We start from the raw sequence: 25,057 nt of genomic DNA, 5'->3' as shown, positions 1-25,057 counted from the left end.
TGTTGCTAGCTTGATTCCCAAATATAAAAGTTTATAGTGTTTTACATAAACATCCCAGAGTCCTAGCCATGCATTTTAATTTATTTTGTTTATGGTAAAAATTCTCCTATAGGTTTTCAACATTTTTCAACCTTCATTTTAAATTTTTGAGCAAATCGTGGGGCACCTGGGTGGCTCAGCCAGATAAGCTTTCTACTCTTACCAGCTCAGGTCATGATCTCACAATTCCTGAGTCTGAACCCTGCATTGTGCTCCTTGCTGACAATGTAAAGCTTGCTTGGGTTCTCTCTTTCTCTCTCTCTCTGCCCCTGCCCCCCTTCTCTCAAAATAATTAAGTGAACAAAAAAGTTTTTTGAACAAACATTTCTCATGTTGTTACTCTCGGAAGAGAAGATTCTGTAGGATTTTTCTTCCTCTGAAGAGTATTTCATAAAATTATAGGATATTACCAAATCTCAAAACTAAAGTTTTATAAGTGCATGTATATCTGTTTAACATGGAAATAAGAAAATATAGCCACCATTAGTTATGTGAATAATTCACATCTATACATGTATGTGTATAAATGTAAATGTTTCTCATAATTTTTAAAATAATGTATCATGGACTTGCTTTAATATTTTTATTATTATTGAATACACACCTCACTATACCCCCACAAATCAGTTATTTATATGAAGACGGTGAAACTAAGTGACTTACCCAAGATCACACAGCTACATTATTTACAAAACTGAGTTGTAATAAAGCAACATTTAGGCCATGTTATAGATTTTTTAGATATGTATATTTACTCCTTAATGGCATGATCTTTTGTTTTGTGATTAAATTTCCAAAGGGCATTTTTGACATTCACATTAGCTTATTTCAAATGGAAATTAATTTCCTCTTGACAAGTGTTGTGAGTTTCAAAATATCCCCTGTGCACACGTTTGCTGAAAAGGTTATTTGTATTACAAATGTTTGCAGCAAAGATATCTAAGCTTTTATTATGCATACATATCTTTATGTACATAGTACTCATTATAAGTTTATGAGATTAGTTTTCTGTAGTGACTTTTGGAAACTAGTCCTCAGCTTTATAATATGCTGTGTGTTCCACATCTGATTTAAATGTGATTCTGGCCTTTAATTTTTAACCTTGTTATCCAATTTCATCTGAATGACCATCCCAAAAGAAAAAAATAGAACTCTTTAGCTCTAAATTCCTGTAACTAAAAGTAGCTCTTCTGGTGTTTGTTATTATGATCTGCATTTTAAAACTCAAGCCGAGGCTTCTGATGGGCAGAGATCCGGAGGATGGGAACTGCACACAGTTCCACAGCTGGAGAAAACCTTCAGAGTGCAGACGACAGCACTTCTGCTGAGTAGGATTCTTGATTCCGGAATGGTGGAACAGACCAGAAAACCAAAGCATCTGGCAGGATCTGTGCCAGCTGGAAAAGCCCCTAGCCACATATTTTAAAGCCCTTAAGATGCCTGTGGCTTAACACATATATATCATTATTCTAACATTTGCTAAAACAAAATGCAATTACACATCACGGAATATTATTGATTTTCTTTTACATCAGGATAATTTCAACTGTCTTCTCTCAGATAATATCTTAGAACTCAATTGTGTGCTAAGCAAAAACCTAGAGAATAATTTACATTTTTCTTTGGGGCGAAGATTTAGATGAATTAAAACTTAAAAAGAAAATAACCCACGGCCCTTAAGAACTGATCATTCCCCTGGCTTTAACCTGATTTCTTCTTTAATTAGAAAAGATTCACTCTTCAAGGAACATTGCCTCTTCATTCATAAAGTGGAGTCTTCATTTCTGGGACATGTTTGAATTTAGAAGGAGAAAAAATTTTCACCTAGGAAATTAAATATGCAAATATATGTGCATCTATGTAGAGGTGTCTACATACACACACATGTGGTTTCCTTCAGTGAGTTAATTTTTGTGTTTTTTTTTTTTTTTTTTTACCTTAAGGAAGAAGAAACGAGTGTGTATATTTTAATCTTTCCAGCAGTTCCACAGATAATAGTTTCCACACAAACACTTTTTGGTTCTTTTTTCTTAAGAGAAAACCAATCCACCCTTTGCCCACCTAGATAAGCATACTTCTTTTAGAAGGAGGAGGAGGAGGGGGAGAGGAAAGGAAGGCCAAGGAAGACAAACAAGGTGAGGAACGGGGAGGAGAATCAGGTGAGCAGGTCCAGTGTAAAGCCTTGTTTTACATTACTTAGTACAAAGATGCATCAATGTGTGCAGCTGTTTTCCTTCAGTAAACAGTAGTATTGACTCGGAGACCTGCCCCTCCTGTCGTCATAAACCATTTACAGAGAACATGCAGATCCAGTGAGTGAGCAAGCACTGTGTGCCGAAAATGTCATTGTAAAACTAGTGGCAGAGGCGAGAGCTCTAAGACCCAAACCAGCTCTAATGAATCTGACTTATTTTTGTAACTCTGGCGTTTTTCTGCTAGTCGATTTATTTATTTATTTATTTATTTAGAGAAAGAGAGAGAAAACATGAATGGGGGAGGGACAGAGAAAGGAGAGAGAGAGGATTTCAAGCCGAAGCTGCACTGTCTGCAGAGACCACAGCCCAATGCAGGGCTTGAACTCATGAAGCCATGTGATCAAGATGTGCGCTGAAATCAAGACTCAGATGCCTAACCGACTGAACTACCCAGGTGCCCCTAATACTTGAACCATCTGATTTTATTTTAAGCTAGTGCCTTTACTTTAGTATGAAATACTAATTAAGCCTTGTTGATTCTATATTTCTTTCTCCCCTATCCCTTCTAGTGGTTATATAAGAGCAATTATAATCAGTTCTGTAGATGCCTTTTCTCCATTTTTATTAAAATAACTAAATTGTTAAACTTGAGACTTTTCATTGAAAGAAAGTCTTAAAAATTTAGTGTCTTAAAGTTCAAAATAAGTAACTAAAGGGAAGCTTAAGAAAATTTAAAAGAGTAAAAGAATAATCATTTTGTATCATGTGTGTGCATATATACGCATACAATGATAGATAAATGGATAGATAGCCATAACATTATTAAAACAACATTTTCTAGCCTGGAATATACTCTAAAAAGAAAATAGAAACATATGTACCTAATTTTATTTATATGACAATTTTTCATTTTTTTATATTAGACACAAGATAGTAGGGTTTTTTTTCTGTAGCGTTTTCCCAAGATAAATACTTAAAACCTGTGTTAAGACACCCTCATTCTTTTTTTTTAATAAGATATGAAAGCAGCTTTTTAAAAATTTTAATTCCAATATAGTTAACATATAGGGTTATATTAGTTTCCGGTGTAAAATAATAGTGATTCAACAATTCTATATATTATCAGTTCGCATCAAGATAAGTGCACTCGTAATCTCCTTCCCCTCTCACTCATCTCTCCTTTGGTAACCATTGGTTTGTTTTCTAGTTAAGAGTTTAGCTAAGAGTCTGTTTGTAGTTAAGACTCTAGTTTGTGGTTTGTCTCTCTCTTTTTTTCTTTGTTTTTTTGCTTCTTAAATTCCACATGTGAATGAAATCATATGGTATTTGTCTTTCTCTGACTTATTTTACTTAGCATTATACTCTAAAGATCCATCCATGTTGTTGCAAATGGCAAGATTTCGTTCTTTTTGACAGCTGAGTAATATTCTATTTTGTATTTATCCCACTTCTTATCCATTCATTTACTGATGGCCACTTGGGCTGTTTTCATCATTTGGCTATTGTAAATAATGCTGCATTAAATATAGGGTTGTATATATCTATTCAAATTAGTGTTTTAGTGGAAATCCTGGATCATATGCTAGTTCTATTTTTTTATGTTTTTTTATTTATTTTTGAGAGAGAGAGAGAGAGAGAGCAAGGGGCAGAGAGAGAGGAAAACAGCAGATCGCAAGCAGGCTCTGCAATAAAAATTCAGAGGTAATGTGCGGCTCAAACGCATGAACCATGAGATCATGACCTGAGCCAAAGTCAGATGCTTAACTGACTGAGCCACCCAGGCACCCCTATGCTAGTTCTGTTTTTAATTTTTTGAGGAACCTCTATAGTTTTTTCCTACAGTGGTTGCACCAGTAGGCATTCCCACCAGGAGCACAAAGAGTTCCTTTTTCTCCACCTCCTCACCAGCTCTTGTTTCTTGTGTTTTTGATTTCTGGCATTCTGACAGGTATGATGTTATATCTCATTGTGGTTTTGATTTACATTTCCCTGATAAATGATGGTGAGCATCTTTTCATGTGTCTGTTAGCCATCTCAATGTCTTCTTTGGAAAAATGCCTCCTTATGTCTTCTGCCCAATTTTTAATTGGATTATTTGATTTTGGGTGTTGAGCTGCATAAGGTCTTTATATATTTTGGATACTAACCACTTATTGAATATATCATGTGCAAATATGTTCTTCCACTCACCAGGCTGTCTTTTTTGGTCATTTCCTTTGCTATAGAGAAGATTTTTTATTTTGTAGTCTCAATAGTTTATTTTTCCTTTTAATTTCCTTGCCTCAGGAGACATATCTTTAAAAAATGCTGCTAGAGCCATTGTTAGGGAAATTACTGGCTCTGCTCTCTTCTGACACTTTTCTGTTTCAAGTCTCACATTTAGGTCTTTAGTCCATTTTGAGTTTATTTTTGTGGTATGTAAGAAAGGGGCCCAGTTTCATTCTAACATACTTACCCAGTTTTCCCAACACGATTTGTTGAAGAGACTCTCTTTTTCCTTTATTTATTCTCACCTCCTCTGTCATAGATTAATTGACCACATAACTGTGGGCTTATTTCTTAGCTCTCTATTCTGTTCCATTGATCTATGTATCTATTTTTATGCCACAATTACTATTTTGATTACTACAGCTTTGTAGTATAACTTGAAATCTGGGATTGTGCTACTTCCAGTTCTGTTTTTCTTTCTCATGATAGCTTTGGCTATTCAGGGTTTTCTGTGGTTCCATACAAATTTTAGGACTGTTTGTTCTTTTTAAAAAAAAATTTAATGTTTATTTATTTTTTGAGAAACAGAGACAGAGCATGAGCAGGGGAGGTGCAAAAAGAGAGGGAGACACAGAATCCAAGCAGGCCCCAGGCTCTGCACTGACAGCGCAGAGCCTGATGTGGGGCTCAAACTCATGAACCATGAGATCATGACTTGAGCCAAAGTCAGATGCTTAACCGAGCCACCCAAGCATCCCTATGATTGTTCTAGTTCTGTAAAAAATTCCATTGGTATTTTGATAGGATTTGCAGTAAATGTGTAGATGGCTTTGGGTAGTAGATAGATAGATAGATAGATAGATCACCTGATATATATATATATATATATATATATATATATCCCCTTTCTTTTAAGACGAACTGAAATAATCTTCATATTTGAGTTTATATATCACTATTTATATCATATATATTCATCCCTTTCTTTTTTCTTTTTAAAAAAAATTTTAATGTTTTATTTATTTCTGAGAGACAGAGAGAGTCAGCATGAGTAGGGGAGGGTCAGAGAGAGAGGGAGACAGAATCTGAAGCAGACTCCAGGCTCTGAGCTAGCTGTCAGCACAGAGCCCAACTTGGGGCTCGAACCCATGAACCGTGAGACCATGACCTGAGCCGAAGTCAGACGCTTAACCGACTAAGCCATTCAGGCGCCCCTCATCACCTTTCTTTTAAGAGGAATTAAAATAATTTTTATATTTGAGTTTTCTGTAGCCAAATCATTCCTCAGTTCTGTTTTCTCTTAAAGCATTTGGGTTTTTTGTCCTAGAGAAAATAGACTTTTTGTTTTACTTTCATTATTAAGCAATTGAAAAAATCACTTGTATTCTTTGTATCTCAGTCAAAAGACACATTTTCTTAGAAGATGATTATTCTCCAAAGGTGGCACATGATTACAAGGATGTTCAGGAGTGAAGGGACTATATACCTCCATTCTTTATAATGTTCAGACTGCCCAGTTTGGATTCCTGTATCTAAAAGAGATTCTAATTCAAATCATGATATTGCACTAACTGAACTTTTGTGCTGTTTCAACTTTAGCCAGTGATTGTTAGGTCTACAGGAAGCTCTATGAGAAAAAAAATCCTGCCATTTCAGTATGAATTTCCAAAGATGGAGTTCTTCATCTCCTCTTGAAAATAATGATGACCACTTCTCTATTATTGCTCTTGACAGTTCCATTGGTCTCTCCTTCTCGACAGCATCATTTCATTTATTTTATTTATTGATAACCTAATATTTAAGGTCCAATTTGCACTTTGAAAACATAAAGATGAATAAGCCATATTCTCTAACTTTAAGGAGTTCATGGAATAGTCAGGACCAAACCACATGATCAAAATCAATATCATAAGTATGACAGCACTTGTAAATCAAAAAATATGGTGGGAACAAGGATACAGAATACAAAGTAAGATTTGAATAATCAGGAACTGCTAAGTAAAGTCACCAGTTGTGTTTTAAAGAATGAAGAGTAATTATTCAAGTGAGGCAGAAGGAGAAGACAGGGCACTCTAAGTTAAGGAGAAAACTTCTTTCTCTCTCTTTTAAATTAACATGAAGTACAGAGCCTATGTTGAGTATAGACAATTACACATATAACTAGCATATCAAATCCATCCTACTTGGAATGAAGGTATAACATAATCCTGATTTCTGTCTTATTATTCTTTATATTCATTTGATGAAGCTAATTCCTTCCCCTTTCTCTAGCTGAAACTCAGATGAAGTTCCCTTCATGATTTTTCCAGTCAATTCCTTCAGTCAATTATTAAAATGATCAGTCCCATAAAATTGTCAAGATTCCTAGTTGATTTTTTTTTTTAATATTTTTATTTATTTCTAGGAGAGAGAGACACACACGGCGTGAGCAGGGGAGGGTCAGAGAGAGAGGGAGTCACAGACTGAAACAGGCTCCAGGCTCTGAGCTGGCAGTCAGCACAGAGCCCGACGCGGGGCTCGAACCCACGAAACGCGAGATCATGACCTAAGCGAAAGTCGGACACTTAACCGACTAAGCCACCCAGGCGCCCCGATTCCTAGTTGATTTAAAGTTAAAATTTCCCTTTCCCGTTTTGTTCTTCCAGTTGAAGAAGGGGATGTGAAAGTGTCTTCTCTCTTGCACAGAATATAAGGAGATTGGACTTATTTCAAAGAAAATGTAGAATCATTGAAAATACTTACTCAGAACAGTAGTATAGTTATATTTCAGTTTATAACCATGATGTAGTTAGAGAGTGGATATAAAGAAAATCAGATCAGAGGCAGAAGAAGACAAAGGAGATCTAGTCGTGATGGAGAAGAAAGAGAAGAAAAATGAAGAAAGTAAAATCTCTGTGCACTGAGTGATTGTCTAGATGTAAATGGGGAAGAATGAAATCCAAAGTATCTCAGACTTCCAGATTGGGTGAATGGGTGCTGTCTCTTATCAGTTTCTTTGGAGATACCCAGAAAGTGGAGTTTTAGAGCAGGTGTTAGGTTCAATTTTAAATATGTTGAGTTTCGGGTGCCTGGAAGGCTTAGTCCATTAAGCTTCTGACTTCAGCTCAATTCATGATCTCATTGTTCATGAGTTCAAGCCCCACAGTGGGCTCTCTATTGTCCTCTGCTCATGCTCTCTCTCTCTCTCTCAGAAATATAAATAAATAAATAAATAAATAAATAAATAAATAAATAAATATGTTGAGTTCAAGGTTCATATGAGGCAAAATGAAGATGATCATTGGACACTTGTGTCTGTTAGATCTCTGCTAGAGATTGTCAAGTGGACTACAATGATGTCTGAAAACTTTATGATAGATATAGTTATACATATAAATATCTACATAGAGTATATATAAAAATCTATGTTTTTGTGTTTTTTTCTAGAATTTCCATTTGGCTCTTTAAAAGACATTACATTTTTCTGCTAAGATTTATGTGTTTAATCATGATATGTACATTTTGATTTTCATGGCTGAGCCTACTTATTATAAATGATGCTTTTAAAAATTTGTCTGCTAATTACATATGGATCATCTCAGAGACCCTATTGATTGCCTGTTATTGTTATAACAGTTGGATTGAGATATGATTCATATATGAGAAAGCTTATCCATTTAAAGTCTATAATTTAGTAGTTTTTAGAATAGTTACAAAGTTGTATGTTGATTGCTTTTTGTTTTGAGTATTAGTCACACTTTAATGTTTCTTTGTGTATCTAATAATATGGAATTATATCCAACATTGTGAAGGATACCTTACAGGCACTCTGGATTCTGAGATAGCCTATATCTGTATCTATAGATATATATATACACATACATATATGGCTAAAGTGATGGTTAAATCCACAGAATGAGAAAAATGAATCAAAGGAAGAAAACACACCTGGGCAATGCCCTGTATACAATGAGTAGTTTACAAAGAAGACAGAAAAGAAAATGAGAACAGACGTTATGTTATCACAGAAACAAGATGGATTAGTTCTAACTTAGCAATTTATGGATTTATTAAAAAGTCCTACCTTCTCAATTCTATCACCAAGATTACATATTACCATTTCATTATAAATATCATATTTCATCCTTCCAGAAATTAAAAGAAAATGCAACATAAATAAATTAAAAGAAAACTTGCTTTTAATGCTTGTCTATTTATTTCAAGAAAGAGAGTGAGAGAAAGCATATGCGTGAGAGGGTGAGGGACAGAGAGAGAGAGAGGGAGAAAATCCCAAACCGGCTCCCTCTGTCATTACAGAGCCCCATGCTGGTATCAATCTCAGGTTCATGAGATCATGACGTCAGCTAAAATCAAGAGTCCGACATTTAACTGACTGAGCAACCCAGGTTCCCCAAAACTAGCTTTAAAAAAATGTCCATGACTGCCTGATAGATCTGGATCACTCTGATGGGAAGGGAGGCAGTCAAAAGATTGAGTGTTGGTAACTGTGTTGTTATCAACATCTTTTCATTCTCTTCACCATTTGTGAATTTAGCCACTTAGGATGCAGGATTTCTTCCCGGGTTACAATGCAGGTGTTCTCTGGCACATTATCATTTCACAGTTATGTATATGGATCTTGGATTCACCTCCTTTTCTGGAATTCTCTGTCATTAGAACTGTAAGTTTATCACTTTGATTTTTATATATGATACAGTTTTGTTGAAATCAGCACCATAAATCACAGTAGTGTTAACTGTTTATTTTAAGTGATCTGTAGGATCATTTTTTTAATAAATGGAAATTGAAAGCATCTTTATCTCAATTAAGTGAGGTACAAATTTTTGTATATGAGAAGAGATATTTAAATCACCAAACAAAAATCTTTCTGAGATAAATCAATCACTTTTCTGGTTGAGTAAGTATTTGCAGCTTTATTACTACTAATGAGAGTGCTATCAGCTTAGAACTTGAATTTTGATTTTAACTGTGTTTTCAGAAGAAATTTGTTTCTTCTATAATTTATTTGAATGGATTAATCAATATAAAATGAAGTGTTTATTTTTTGAGTGAGTTATAACAATGAGACTCTACTAGTTGTATAGCACTCACTATAATTTTGTTCAAGTTTTAAGGAGTAAAATAACAAATTTAATAATAAATATAGAAACATTGAAATTCACTTATATCTTTATCATAGTGTAGAAGATCTGGAATGGAGAGAGAGAGAGAGAGAGAGAGAGAGAGAGAGATAGACAGACAGACAGACATAAATGAAATAATATCAGCCAGAAGATGAGAGAACCAGTCTATTTGTCAAGCTGGTAAGTGATATTTCCAGACCATACTGCTGTAACTGACTAAATACTGGCACTAAAAAAAAAAAAGTAAAACCTTATCATTGTTCTTAAGGATATTTTTCCAACTTTATTGAGATATACTTGACATACAATAGTATGTAAGGTTAAGATGTACAAGGTGATTAATTGATACACGTATTTTGTGAAATTATTACTTGTGTAAAGTTAACACCTGAGTAATCTTGCATAATAACCCTTTTGGTTTTGTAGTGAGAACATTTAAGATCTACTCTCTTAACAACTTTGAAGTGTATAATACAGTATTGCTAACTATAATCATCATTAGATGCCTAGAAGTTATTAATTTTATAAATGGAAGTCTGTATTCCTTGAGTAACTCTTCCCATTTCCCATCCCCTGGCAACCACCATTCTATTTTCTGATTCTATGAGTTTGGTTTTTTTTTAATAATTCCACAGAGAAGTGATATTATACAGTATTTGTATTTCCCTGTCTTACTTACTTCACTTAGCTTAATGTCCTCAGGGTTCACGTAGGTTTTCATAAATGGCAGGATTTCTTTCCTTTTTATGGCGTTATAATATTCCTTTCTATATATGTATACATAGAATGTTCTATATAGTCACATTTTTTTAATCCATTCATTTGTCAATGGATTAAGCTGTTTCTATATCTTGGTTATTATGAATAATGATGCTATGAACATAGGAGTGCAAATATCTCTGTAAAACAATGATTTCATTTTCTTTGGATATGTAACAGAAATGGAATTGCAGGATCATATGGTAGTTTTGTTTTTACTTTGTTGAGGGAACTCCATACTTTTTCCATAGTGGTTGAACCAGTTTACATTCCCACAATCAGTGCATGAGCATTCCCTTTCCCCACGTCCTTGCCAACACCTGTTACCTGTTTTCTTTCTGATTCTAACAGTCTAACAGATGTGAAGCAATATCTATCTCATTATGGTTAGATTGGCATTTCCCTGATGATTAATGATGTTGAACTTTTTAAAAATGTAACTTTTGTCCATTTCCTCAATTATACTTTAACCCAGTAGAGAGACAAAGGCAATATATGATATGAAAAACAATTTCTGCGAAAGTCTGTGAAAACAACGATAAGAACAATGGAAATCTAGACTTCACCTTCACTGAAAATCTAATTGCTGAGAGCTTTCACACACACACACACACACACACACACACACACACACACACACTCTTATTTAATCTTCACAACAATGCTCTTTGGTGAGGTTACTAAGGCCTTGTAAGTGAGAAACAAGAAGCCTATGCTAATTCACAAAACACGACTCAAATCCAGATGTATCTCATTCAAAAGCCTCTGATCTCTCCATTATTCCCCTGAAGTCGTGGTAAAGGAAGCAGGCTATAGTATATTTGCCCTGTTTTTCATGTAAAAGTAGGTTCTACATGCTAAACTCTGTTTTGTATAACTGAAGCTCTTATAGGAGGCATTATTTTACATTTATAAAGGTTAAAGTAATTTGGTTTTTCTGCAAGAAGAAGGAAACTTTTCTGTTTCCAACAGTGATAATAATTTCAGTTTAACCCAAAAGGAATAAACCAGGAAGGTTTTACGTATCACCCCTTTCCAGGTTTGCCAACCAGGGCCATCTTTAGAAAAGTTAAGTCAAGATTTAAACCTCAAGTATATAATCCTGCTATGAGGTTTCAGACTTCCAAAACAGGTTTCAGAGTTTCTCATACATTTTTAACCAAGTGCAGATATCTCTATTTTTTCCTTGTAGAAAACAAAATTGTGATCTTCATAAAAACAGACTGTATTATGCACTTTTTATACCACTCATAGAATCTAATATTATGCTAAGAGAGTAAAAGTTATGGTACTTGCTAAATATGTCTGGAGGCAAGAGCCTCACTACTGTCTAACCAAATAATTATTCTACATTAAGGAACTTCAAGCCAGGCAGGAACTGTAGACAATCATGAAATGCTATTGGTGAGAAATTCAGGCCTGTCTCATATGTCTAAAATTGGGGTTATCTTTCTCTCCCAAATGTGTATATTTATTTTCCATATTTTTCTTTTCCAATTGTTGTCACCTTTAAAACATACTGAAAATATACAGATCTTAGGAGTCTAGCCGAAAGTGCTGCAAATGATAAAGAGTCCAAAGTTATCCAGAGGTGGTTTATACTATGCAAGGTGTTAATAATTTTTAGACAAAACTAGGTCAGAAGACATTTCAGATCACACCACGTGGTGACTTCAGTATCCCCTAAAAATGGTGTTAGAGCCAATCTCAGGGGACATGAGTTTTCTTTGTGAAAACTATATTTCAAATTCAGTATTTGTAAATACTGTATGCTTGGAGTGAATAAGAGATTGATATTAACAGACTACTGGTAGATACCTCTCCAACTAGGTTACACTGTTATTGTCATCACCTTTATGCGTAAGATGTTTTTAAGTCAACTTTTAGAGAAAGTTTAAGTTTTATTTAAATTTCAGTTAGTTAACGTACAGTATAATATTAGTTTCAAGTGTACAATTTAGTGATTCAACACTTAAAACACCTGGTGCTCATCCTAACACGTGCATTCCTTAATCCCCATCACCTGTTTAATCCATCCCCTGCCCTCAACACATATTTTTGAGGACTATGAAATAAGCCTTAATGTCAGTGCAAGAGAGATCATTGAACAAGATAGACCAAATCCACACTCTCATTGGTTTTATGTTCTAGAGTAATACTCATGTCTGCATTGTGTCTTCCCTGAAAGTGAGTATTTATTTGTATTGACTGATATTATAAATATCTTTAACAAAGTATCTAATCAATTGAATTATAATGAAATAAAATAATTTTTTGGCACCTGAACATGTGATAAACAGTGATCAGTGGACAAATGAATTAATTTTCACCAAATATGACTGTTATTAACATAGCTCTGCTTTCATTTTAGATTTGGCATATGAGGCAAAATTTATATCCATGCTGAATTTTGCTCAAATTATAAACCATTTTTATTGTTCTAATGTTATTAAAATGGTAACTTTGACCATATGTCTTTTCATGTTTGTCATATTAACTACTGGTTCTTATGCTCTGGGTACATAATCTGCTTTAGGGGCAAAAATCTTCACAATACACAAAGAGGAATCAAACATTCTATTATTTATAAAATTATAATTAAAAAACACAGAGAAGATTTTGAAAAACTGTGCCTAATAGTTTGTTTTTGTATTTGTGGCAATTATTTTCATGTAACAGCCAGTGTCTTTTAAAGGGCCTTCTGGAAGGTATTCAGACAAAGTTAGAATGGAACATTATTTGTTCTCATCTGACTGCTAATAATCACATTCCAGCCAGTCTGCACATTTTGTCCAAAAGTGTCCTTTAATTGTCTGTCAATTAGTTTCTACGGTGCTTCCCTCCACAGCTGTAGCTAAGATTATTCCATTTTTTCCCCTCACTTTGAACTTTTCCTGCTTTTAAGTAGTTTTTTCATACCTTGGTAGTCAAATTAGTGTTATGTCATGTCAATATTTATTAGCTGCAGATACAAAAAACTAAAAGTAAGACTCTTACTCTAAAAGTAAGAGATTATTAACAAAAATTTTTTTTAAAATGGGAATTACTAGTTTAACCAAAATGATTAAAAATGTATAATTCTATATCCAAGGATATTTATATTACTATAAATATAATATATCCAAGGATATTTTTTTAAATGTTTTATTTATTTCTAGGAGAGAGAGAGAGAGACAGCGTGAGCAGGGGAGGGTCAGAGAGAGAGGGAGTCACAGACCAAAAGAGGCTCCAGGCTCTGAGCTGGCAGTCAGCACAGAGCCCGACACGGGGCCCGAACCCACGAACCACGAAATCATGACCTAAGTGAAAGTCGGACGCTTAACCGACTAAGCCACCCAGGCGCCCCTATCCAAGGATATTTTAAACAAAAGTTTAAACAAAATGATTAAAAATGTATAATTCTATATCCAAGGATATTTATATTACTATAAATATCCTTCTAAGTAAACATGAAATAAAGGCATTTCCAGAAAATTACAGTGAAGAGAATTCCCCACTAGTAAATAGATACAAAAGGGATGTCCTCAAGCAGAAGGAAAATACTCATAGATATAAATACAGAAAGGAATGAAGTGCTAAAAACAAAAAAAAAAAAAAGGAAAAACTTGTTATTTAAGCATTATTCAAAAAAATTCTTGCACAGGTCAGTGTCAAACAAGAAATATTTTAAGGCAAGAAGCGTCACCAGAAATTAAAAAGATGTTTATAATGAAAAAGTTAATCTACAAGAAGATTTAATAATTTAAAAATTGTATGCATGTAACAATACAAGTTCCATACATACACAGAACAAAGTGGCAAAAGTAAAAGGTGGAGTGGAGAAATCCACAATAAAGGAGATTTTAACACACATTTCTCATAACTAAGACCAAACAGGAAAATATTTCAGTCAGCACAGAGAAGATCTGTAGAAGTTATTACAAAATTTGACCTGATATATATGAAGCACTGCAGCACAAAATAAGGTGAGAATGCGTTCTAATGCACAGATTCTTTTGAAACTCACATGAGCATTTATAAAAGTTCATTGTAAAAAAACTTTATTGTAGATTGAACTAGAAAGAAGATCTCAACAAATGTTAAAGTATGATAATTCAAAATACTCTTTGGGGTGCCTAGGTGGCTCAGTCGGTTGGGCATCTGACTTCAGCTCAGGTCATGATCTTGTGGTCCATGAGCTTGAGCCCCACATCGGGCTCTGTGCTGAAATCTTAGAGCCTGGAGTTGCTTCAGATTCTGTGTGTCTCCCTCTCTCTCTGCCCCTCCCTTGCTTGCACTTTGTCTCTCAAAAATAAATAGACATTAAAAAAATGAAAATAAAAATAAAATACTCTTTGATCACGATGTAGTTAAACTGGAATTCAATCATAAAAAATGCCTGGAATATGTCCATATATTTGAAAATAAAGCTATAAATTACTAAATAATCCATAGGTCAAGGAAGAAAACCGAACATAAATCAGACAATATTTTGAACTGAACAGTATTTATAAAAAATTTTTAAAGTTTGGCAGGGTAGACAAAATTGGGTTTAGACAGAAAGGTATTACTTTAAATGCACATATTAGAAAAAAATAAAGGCTAAAAATTGATTATCCTAAAGGAGTTAGAAAAATAATATCAAATCAATTCCAAGAAAAGAGAATAAGAACATAAAGAGCAGAAATTAAGTTCATAGCAGCACTCTCAACAATAGCCAAAACATGGAAAGAGCCTAAGTGTCCATCAACAGATGAATGGATCAAGAAGATGTGGTTTATCTACTACATGGCAATGAGAAAGAATGACATCTGGCCATGTGTAGCAACATGGATGGAACTTGAGGGTGTTATGCTGAGCGAAATAAGTCAGGTAGAGAGAGACAGCTACCATACGTTTGCATGTATAGGAAGATTAGGAGGAACTTAACAGAGGATCTTGGGGAAGAAGAAGGAGGGGGGAAATGGAGGGGAAAAGGAGGGAGGCAAACCATGAGAGACTCTTGAATGCTGAGAACAAACTGAGGACATGATGGGCATTGAGGAGGGCACAGGTGGGGATGAGCACTGGGTGTTATATGGAAACTAACTTGACAATAAACTATTTGTAAAAAAAAAACAAAAACAAAAGAAAGAAAGAAAGAAAAGAATGGAAATTATAAATTGCTGGATTAATTTTGTCTGTGAGAAAAGTTAAAGAGGAATATTTTTGCTCGAGGAAATAGAAGAGCTAATTCAAGAATATGAAAGGGTAAATCATGGTCAACCAGGCATTTTTCTTTCCTCCTGAATGAAAAGAAGCCTGGTCAGAGGGACCACGTTAAATATAAAGTAGGGATATGAAAGTACAGAAGATGAAACATGAGGGTAGATTTACTGAGCAATCAGGTGGAATATTTCTTTAAAAGTTGTATGTATCAGCACTTGGTTTTCTGAAATCATATTAGATTATCTGATGATTTTTTTCAAGATCCAGTTTAGTCCCTCTAGTCAAGATTCTTTCTGAAAACATTTAGCCTTTTATTTTGAAATACCTTTAGATTTACAGAAGTGTTGCAAAGATAGTACTCAATTTCCCCTAATGTCATCATCTTACATAACTATATTTGTGAAAATTAAGAAATTAACATTGGCACAATACTATTGACTAAATCATAGACTTTATTCAGATTTCCCCAGCTTTTCTATTGATGGACTATTTCTGTTCCAGGATTCAACCCAGGTTACCACATTGCATTTAGTAGTTAATGGTTCTTTAAATTTCACTTTTGAGTCTTAAGATTTATGTCCTTATATCAAGTCAATTGTGTGTATTGGCCATTTCCCGATGTTAGTTCCCTGAACTTCTTTTGTTCATCATTTATTCACCATAATAAAGTAGATGTGTAAATCTCTCCCCAACTTGCACTTCTTCCCTGTTCCCCTTTCTCTCTGCCCTGCCTCTCTCTCTGAAGATGCCTTGCATCTGATCACACAAGCAATCTACCCAGAGTGGATCAGCTGAAATGTACAATTTTCTCTTTCCTTTACATAACTCAGGCCCTTAAAGAAAACACATAAGCAGAAGTTGTAAATTAATCTGACAGTCTTGTTAATGTTACATGTATTTGTATTATAACATAAACAGGATGAAGATTTGAACTTTTTCCTAGAGTTTGCAACTAGGTAATAATTTTATATCCTTCCCAATGTTTACCATTTGAGACATGATTCTTTTATGAAAATAATGACTTCTTTTGGATAAGTCATCAGTCAAGTGAAGGTGAAATATTTTATTCCAGCCTCTTTATCAGAGAATTTTGGAATGTATGAAGAGCTATTACTATGTTCAGGTCCACAAATGAATAAAATTATGTGCATAATAAAAAAAAGAGCAGAAATTAAATTTTAAACTCTATGAAATACTAAGTAGGCAATAGAAATTTTAAATAGTCAAAAGTTGGTTCTCTGAAGATGAAAAATTTGATAAACTCATAATAAGATTTACTAACATACAAGATAGAAAATAGAAATCAACTATATCAGGAATTTTTTAAAAGTAAAAAATGGTACATTACTAGAGATACTCCTGCAGATATTAAAAAGGTAAAAAGATACAAATATATCAATATATTTGAAACTTTAGGGGAAAAAATGGGGTCAATTTCTAGAAAAGTCCCTGGAAAAATCAAACTTGCTAAACCTAACAAGAAGTCTGTTTGACTAGATTACATCTATTAAATTATTAGACTGTTAGGGAATTTTCACCAAGAAAACTCTAAGCCCATATTGCTTCTCCAATCTATGAATTCTTGAAATATTAGTTAAGTGAATGGGAAAGTAAGAAATAAAGCTCAGTATTTACAGACAACATAATCAAAGAAAGAGAGAAAAAAGGAACAAGAGAAGTAAATCCCAAATCCAAAACCCGACCAACACTATGTTCAGTCATTTGATTTGTGACACAGGTAACACTTTAACTGAAAAGTTAAAAAGCCTTTTAAATGAGTGGTGCAATTCAACTGCATATGAAAAAAAAAAAGATCTTGTCTTCTATCATAAAAGAATAATCCTAGCTCAATTGCAGATGTACATTTGAATGATAAACCAGTAAAAGTTCTAGAAGAAAACAGTAAAATATCTTTGTGGGCTTAAAACTGAAATCTGTGTTACTATACACATGAGTGAATAAATGTTTACTTTAAAGAAAACTTCATTCAAGCTAAAAGACATCAGGACCAGCTATAAAAGAAAAGAATAAAAAAGAAAAGAAATAATATTTTCAATTAAGTTCGGTTTCAATAAAACCACAAAGGAAGAGATTCTTCTAGCATTCAGCACTCAGGAATTAGGAATGTACAGCAAAATGTTATTTATGGAAATAAATATATCAATATATATTTTTGACATGTATATGAAAAATCGATTTTTCATTCCATGGTAGTCTGATAGATAGGTACCATATTTTCAACCATTCTTGTAGATGCAAGAACTTTCTATGCCTATCAAAAAAGAATGATTATGTAGAACAGATTAATGGAGTAAAGTCTTTAGGGAAAAAAAATTAAAAGGACTTTCTTTTTTAAAATTTTTGTAATGTTTTTATTTATTTCTGAGAGAGAGAGAAAGAGAGAGAGAGAGAGACAGCGTAAGCAGGAAAGGGTCAGAGAGAGAGGGAGATACAGAATCTGAAGCAGGCTCCAGGCTCTGAGCTAGCTGTCAGCATAGAGCCTGGCACGGGACTCAAACCCGCAAACCGCGAGATTATGATCTGAGCCCAAGTCGGACCCTTAACCGACTGAGCCACCCAGGTGCCCCAAAAGGACGTTCTTTAACAATAGAATTTAAATTGAAAACTGAAGGCAGTTCTGCCAGAGTTTCATTGGAGTTTCCTCCGGAAAGGCAAGGCAAGGCAGAGTAAATAGTTTAGGATCAGCTAGTTGGAATAACTCCACTGGGTGTTGGGCCATAGGGGTGGTTTGAAGTTGCCTGATATCTGGCATTAGGATTATTTTGCGGGGAAGGGAAACAACATAGCTCCCCCTTATCTGTGGTCTCACTAGCCTCAGTTTCTTTATCCACGGTTTTAGTTCCCTCCTCTTCACCTGTGGTCTGGAAACAGCTGTCCCTCCTTCTTAATTAGCATAGGCATATAAATAGCTGCCTAAGGCTGCATCAGAATGCGCCTGCTTCTTTCACCTCGCTTCCTTTTCCTTATGTTGGTGTTTTATCATCTTACAGAAGGGTGAGTACAGTACAATAAGATGTTTTGGTAGAGAGAGCACATTCATGAACTTTTCTTAGAGTACATTGTTAAAATTGTTGTGTATTATTGTTGTTATTAATCTTACTATGCCTAATTTATAAATTAAACTTTGTAATAGGTGTATACGTAGAGGAAAAGCACTTATACGTAGAGTTTGGTACTGTTCACGGGCTCAGACATCCTCTGGGGGTTCTGGAACATTTCCTCCACGGTAAGGAGAGACAACCATATTGGCCTGATGAATGAGAGCTAGATGAGAGGAAGTAGGGACAGAGCTACTTGTTTGGTTGGTTTGTATATGAAAAACATGCTTATGGGAGGTTGTTATTATCTTCAGGTACAAACCAGCTCTGGGAAAAGCAGTCTCTTCCAGGGTCTGAAGGCTCCCAAGAGATGTCAGAATGTTACACAGAACATTAAAAAAAGCATACTTAATACACATAGCAATTGTGGACAAGGATGTAGAGGAACTGGAATTTTTATATACTTCTGTTGGGAATATAAAATAGTACTATCTCTTTAGAAAATGTCTCAGTAATTCCTTTACAGTTTAAACATCTACCTAGTTTATGACCCAGTGATTCCACAATTAGGAAACATGCACAAATATTTGTGCATGCATATGACATGTATAGCTGGTATACTTGTTAGAGCCAATGTTTTGGAAACAATCTAAGTATGTATCAACACGTGAATGAATGAATGAATTGAGGTATATTCATGTAATGGAATACTATTTGTTGATAACAAAGGAGCAGCAAATGGATGTGCCCATGAATGTACAACATGAATGAGTCTCATAACAATTATGCTGAAAGAATCCAGTGCATATCTTCTGTGCATAATAATACATTTTATATAATTCTAGAATTTATATACATTTATGTAGAATACATATTAAATTCTAGAAAATGCAATCCAATTTACGGTGACAGAAAGACATTCAGTTTCATGGGGATGGGGTGAGTGTTGGGAGATGTCCATGGGATGGGAATCTGGTAACTTTTTGAGGGGAGGCATTTGTTTTCTATTTTTATTGTCAGATAGTTTCCTGAATGCAAATTGTGGTCGTTTCCTGGAGGTACTGTAGCACGGTACCACAACAAACTGGTTGGTGTAAAGCAACAGACATTTGTGGTCTCCATTCTGGAGACCAGAAGTCCAAACTGAAGGTGTTGGCAAGGCCATGCTGCCTCTGAGATCTTTAGAGGAGGATCCTTCCCTGCTTTTTCCAGTCTCTGCTAATCCTGCATGGTTCTTGGCTTGTAGCATCATCTCTACAATCTCTGCTTCATCTTCACATGGCCATCTCCTCTTTACTTTGTGTCTTTTGCCAAATTTCCCTTTTATTCTTAAGAACACCAGTCATATGGGAATAAGGGCTGACCCAATTTCTCATATTAACTAATTACATCTGCAATTACCCTATTTCCAAATAAGGTCACATTCTGAAGGACTGAAGGTGCGAATTTCAACATGTGCAGTTTAATGTGTATGAATTAAACCTTAATAATTTTTTTAAAGTTGTTCAAAAGAAACTTATCAACAAAATACATGATATTAGGCCAAGTTCTAGGTAAGAATTTAAAGAAGAAAAAAAAAGCCATGTAAGACACAAAAGAGGAGTGATCCCATTAGAGGTTCCCTCAGAACGGAAGAGAATTCTGTCAGGAAGACGAGGCATCATGACTTGATCCACAGGGTATCCATTACATGTGTGATGTGTGGCAGGGTTAATGCTTAAAAGATACTCAGCTATAATAGGTCATATATAGTACCAAGTTTTGAAATACAAAATAATAGCTATGTCTTTAAAATTTAAAAGTTCATTTTTAACTGCGTGGAAATGTATTTCAGATACATACCCAGGGGAAGGATATAGGCACATTGGCATCTTTAAGTGTCTTTACAAATTAACATACTTGAATGTTAATTAAAATTCAAGTAAATTTAACTTAAATAGAAAAGTAAATATTTTTAAATCAAATTAGGCCACAGTGGCCATTGAAATAATTTTCATGTAAATTTCTGAATATGTTTTAGAAATTGGCAGAGTGGAATGTAAAATAATTAAAATAAGCTTTTTATGTGATAAAAATTTTTGTTTTACTTCTTTTAGTAGGGTACATTCACAGACTGAAAAAGTATTGAATGCAACTTGATTTAGTATGATTTTTTTTTTCTTACACTGAACAGTAGAAAAATAATTGAAAAAGTCAGTTATGTCTTGTGGTATAAAACATGTGGAAAACTATATCTAGATTCAGTTTCTAGAAATGCTTGAAATAGGGGAAAGATTGCTTATCTGAAAATTGCTGGATTGTCTTTTCTTTTTGATCATTACTAGCAATATCTGCCCATTTATAATCACCAAGCTCCCCCTTTTATTTAACCCCTTCAAGACCTCCTCTGTTCTAGTTTTATGATATTACTCCCAAAATCTTTGTGTATCTACTAACTTAGTTCTTGGCTTGGTAGTGAATTTATTTTCCAATTTCAGTTGGCCTTGTTTGGGTCAGACATTATCAAGTCTCCAGCTATATTTTGAGTCAGGAGGAGTATCCTGGTCTACTAGTATTGACCACAGTGTGATCCCCAAGGATAGGTTTGTTTTTTTGTTGTTGTTTGTTTGGTTTTTAATTTTTTTTCTCCTGAATGAATTAAAGCCAAGGGGAAGAGTGTTGTCTAGCTCTCATGTGGTTGCAGGTCTAGTGGAGAGCCATGCTGAGCTGGTCACTGAATGAGTGTCTGTGGAACATCCTTCCACGTGCCACTTTCACTGGACAAAATCCTGTGAGGGCTACGTGAGGGTAAATGGAAAAAAAAATCTATTTCCTCTTTATCAGTCTTAGGAGACTGAATTTTAGAGTCTTTCTTTTCCTAGTTCTTCTAAACTTTAGTGATCATGAAAGTCCATTTGTTGCACTTCTTATTCATTTACCAATGGAAAGCAATCCTTGGGGGCTCTTTTAAGATAACATTATATGTAATTATCTGGTTTCAAGTGAGTAAGACCCTAATTACTTTTGAAAGAAGGTGCCTGAATGATATACCTTGAACCTGTATCCAATTTGTTTTACTCAGACAAACACCAAGGAAAACATTCACTGACAGAAATACAATGGATAGTTTATTTGGTATGCAATGACCAAATATTTTCAGCCAGGCTAATTCCAACCTTCTAGAAAAAAAGACTCATCTTCTGTCACTGACACAGTAGGTCAATAACTATCTTTACATTCTTCATTGGCACATGCTATGTTCTCCAGAGATAAAATTACCAGTAGAGGGGCACCTGGGTGGCTCAGTCAGTTATGCATCCGACTTTGGCTCGGGTCATGATTTTGGGGTTCATGAGTTCAAGCCCCACATTGGGCTTTGTGCTCACAGCCTGGAGCCTGCTTCAGATTCTGTCTCCCATTCTCTCTGCCCCTCCCCAATTTGCGCATGTGTGCATGCTCGTGCTCCCTTTGTCAAAAGTAAACCTTAAACATAATAAATTTAAAAAAAAAAATCACCAGTAGATAGTAGATACTTCCCACACATAAGATGGTTTTAAATGTAATAATTACATTTTATCTGCTTCTCCAAGCAAGTATGTAAGTTTGTTATGCCCAGATCACGATCTCCCCAAAATCTCAAGACCACTAAGGAGTCCGAGTCACTTATGCAAAGGCAAAGGGCTTTATTACAGGCTTAAGCTCGGGCTCCCAGACCTCACCAACGCAATGGATCCATGCTGATAGCCCCGAACAAGGGCAGAAGTAGGGTTTTTATGGGGTTTGTGACGGGGGAGTTACAGAATTTGTGACATGGGAACAGTGATCCAATCATAATTATACAACATTATTGACAGCGGGTTTGACCATACACATTGTCTAGAGTATTCGTTAGTTTTGGCGGGATCCAATCACATTTAGAGTACCTTTAAATTTAACCAATCACAGAGTGAGCCTAGGGTCTTATTCGGTGACTAACGGGTTAACTTTAACATTAGGTAACTGGGTCCTATCTATAGTTTCTATCTCCAGGCCTCTCCCTTAATAATGTGGAGGGTGGTTGCTGGCCTTTCCTGATTGGGTGTTGCAAGGGTGGTTTCTCCTGCCTTGGGCAATGTGTAACTGCCTGATAGTTTCGGGAAAGCTGAAACTTAGGCCTTCTAGTTTAGAGGGGAAACTTAAAGCCTGTCATGGAGTCAGTTTGGTTTAGACGTTTAGACTTGTGGCCTTACAAGTTAAACTATTGGTGTTATTTTCATTCATTAAGAAATTTAGGTACAGAGAACTCAGGAATTCATTTAAACAAAACACAAATTACAACAAGCCCCAAGACAAAGAAAATTTTATTGTAGCAAATACTTCTATAAAATCTGCAGCTTAGTGTGAAACTATGATTAATGCTCAAATTTGCCATATAATAGCTATGGAAGTTGTCTGGTGGGTTTTTTTGTTTTGTTTTGTTTGTCATCATTGGGTTTCCAGTCCTTGTGTATAAGAAATTGAAAGATTTTTATATTTGTCTTTTTATTTTTGCTTGTTTCTATTCTCTTTACCCTTTCTTGTTCAGTCTTACAGACTGGGTTGGTCTTCTAGACAGCAGTCACGTAGAAGGGTTATGTCTGCATGATAGCAGAGGCATGACTTTTCCTTCCTTTGAGTATTAACCTTAATTTATCTTATTTTAGTTTCCGTTTTCCCTTGGGCAGTGTTCTGAGTGCATACTTTGAACTCTACAAATTCTCTTGTAAAACTACATGTGGCTTCTTTCAAATTGAATCTGCCCTTCCCCAGTCTCCCAAAGATAATTTCCAGAATTCTATCAGAAGTTACAAGCTGGAAGCCTGTGGGCCAAATTCATTCAGTAGATACATTTCTATTACAATGATTGTTGTGAGTTGTACTGTTTGGTTTTTACCTCTGTACTATTTTTTAATTGAATAACTTTTAAAAATTGGGACATTCCATACAGTAACCTAGTTTCTGTTGAAAATTGTGAGATTTTTCCAACATGGAGTTTACTTTCTATGAGGCAGAAATATTCTGGAGGTGAGTAATGACTGTCCTTTTAGCCATAGCAAATAGATACCAGTTTACCATAGATTGCAACAATCATGGTTTTTCTAATCTTGGCTCATTTCATTCATATATTACTTGCTTGGTCCACGTAGCCATTTGAGAGTGCAGTGCATGATTAATATGCATTCAGAGAGTGTATATATTGGAGGACCATCCTTGTGCTCATGGCTACTATTTGGCTCTGTTTCCACTAAGTGATGCATCTGCCTGATGGACAAAGATAATCCGTGCTCTGAGAAAACCTCATCTATATAGCTCTAGCCTATTAAAATTCCAAATGTTGTACTTATATAAAGAGTAGCCATTTAGTAACTAGAAAGGTGAACATGGTTTAAAGATATATACATTCCCATTACAAGACAAAATGACGTTAAAGCAAGATGTGAAAATAAAAAAGGATGTAAAGCTAGTTTTGATTTGCCCACTGTGACTGCAGTTTGTTTTTCTTACTGGTTTATGAAGACAAATTTACTTTCAAGCATGCCTTGCTGTTCACAGCCATGAGCCATACTGGTCTCTCTCCTGTGTGGTATTTCTTCTGCTATTGGCCATGTATCAGAGCCCGTCCATGCAGAGGGTGGCAGTACTGCGTTACCTCTGATTCTCAGACCTGGGGACCAAGCCATCACTGGATCTGCAGGGATGGGGTTGTGTCTGTCTTTCTTGACCTGCAGTCTGCCTTGGAAGCTGCCTTTCAGAGTGACAGCGGAACCTGTTGAAGTTGGCATGTCGTGCTACGTCCCCCATCTTCTTGCTATGTCTCTTTCAAGCTCTTCCTTTGATTTATCCCGGTTCTCAACTCTATTTACTCTGAATCATCACATGAAATCTAAACTCTCACAACCCCACCCCTTCCACTGTTAGCATTTCTCAGTCGCAAAGCTTCAAAACACAGCTGTTTCTCAGGAGAAGTTTTTAATGATACCTTCTTGTAGGCCTTAAATGTGATTAAATGATGTTGAACATGTTTTTTTATAATTCTGTATAATTTTTATATTTTTTTAAGTTTTATTCATAGATTTTGAGAGATACAAAGAGAATGAGCAGGGAAGAGGCAGAGAGAGAGGGAGAGAGAGAATCCCAAGCAGGTTCCATGCTTTCAGCACAGAGCTCGATGCAGGGCTCAAACTCAAAAACTGTGAGATCATGACCAGAGTTGAAACCAAGAGTTGGACGCTAAGCTGACTCAGCTCCCCAGACACCCCAAATTCTGTATAACTTTTTAAAAGGATTTCCTGCTTCATCTTTCCCATTGCCCTAAGGGATGTAGGGCTGTGGCTGCAATCTTCAATTGTTCCACTTCTACCTTTTGTGTTGTTGTTGCGTTTCCCAAGATGCATCCCCTTCTTTGTAGTAGATCTCGCTACTACTCATTTTTCAAAAAGAATTTGGTTTTAGTATTCACCGTAGTTGTCCCTGATGTCATAAGGGGCCC

At 35.2% G+C, this 25,057-nt stretch overlaps 1 long non-coding RNA gene across 1 annotated transcript; it reads left to right on the top strand.

Moving 5' to 3' along the window:
• Positions 1-1,084: 1,084 nt before the first annotated feature.
• On the top strand, positions 1,085-22,280 carry LOC120226017. The gene is made up of 3 exons (XR_005526923.1): positions 1,085-1,095; positions 14,135-14,139; positions 22,152-22,280. It is a non-coding gene; the product is annotated as an uncharacterized LOC120226017 (long non-coding RNA).
• Positions 22,281-25,057: the final 2,777 nt, after the last annotated feature.

Source organism: Hyaena hyaena, unplaced genomic scaffold, assembly GCF_003009895.1.
Source record: "Hyaena hyaena isolate Hyena2069 unplaced genomic scaffold, ASM300989v1 scaffold_1559, whole genome shotgun sequence".
NCBI classification, from domain to species: domain Eukaryota; kingdom Metazoa; phylum Chordata; class Mammalia; order Carnivora; family Hyaenidae; genus Hyaena; species Hyaena hyaena.
This window is presented reverse-complemented; position numbering and strand designations above follow the sequence as displayed.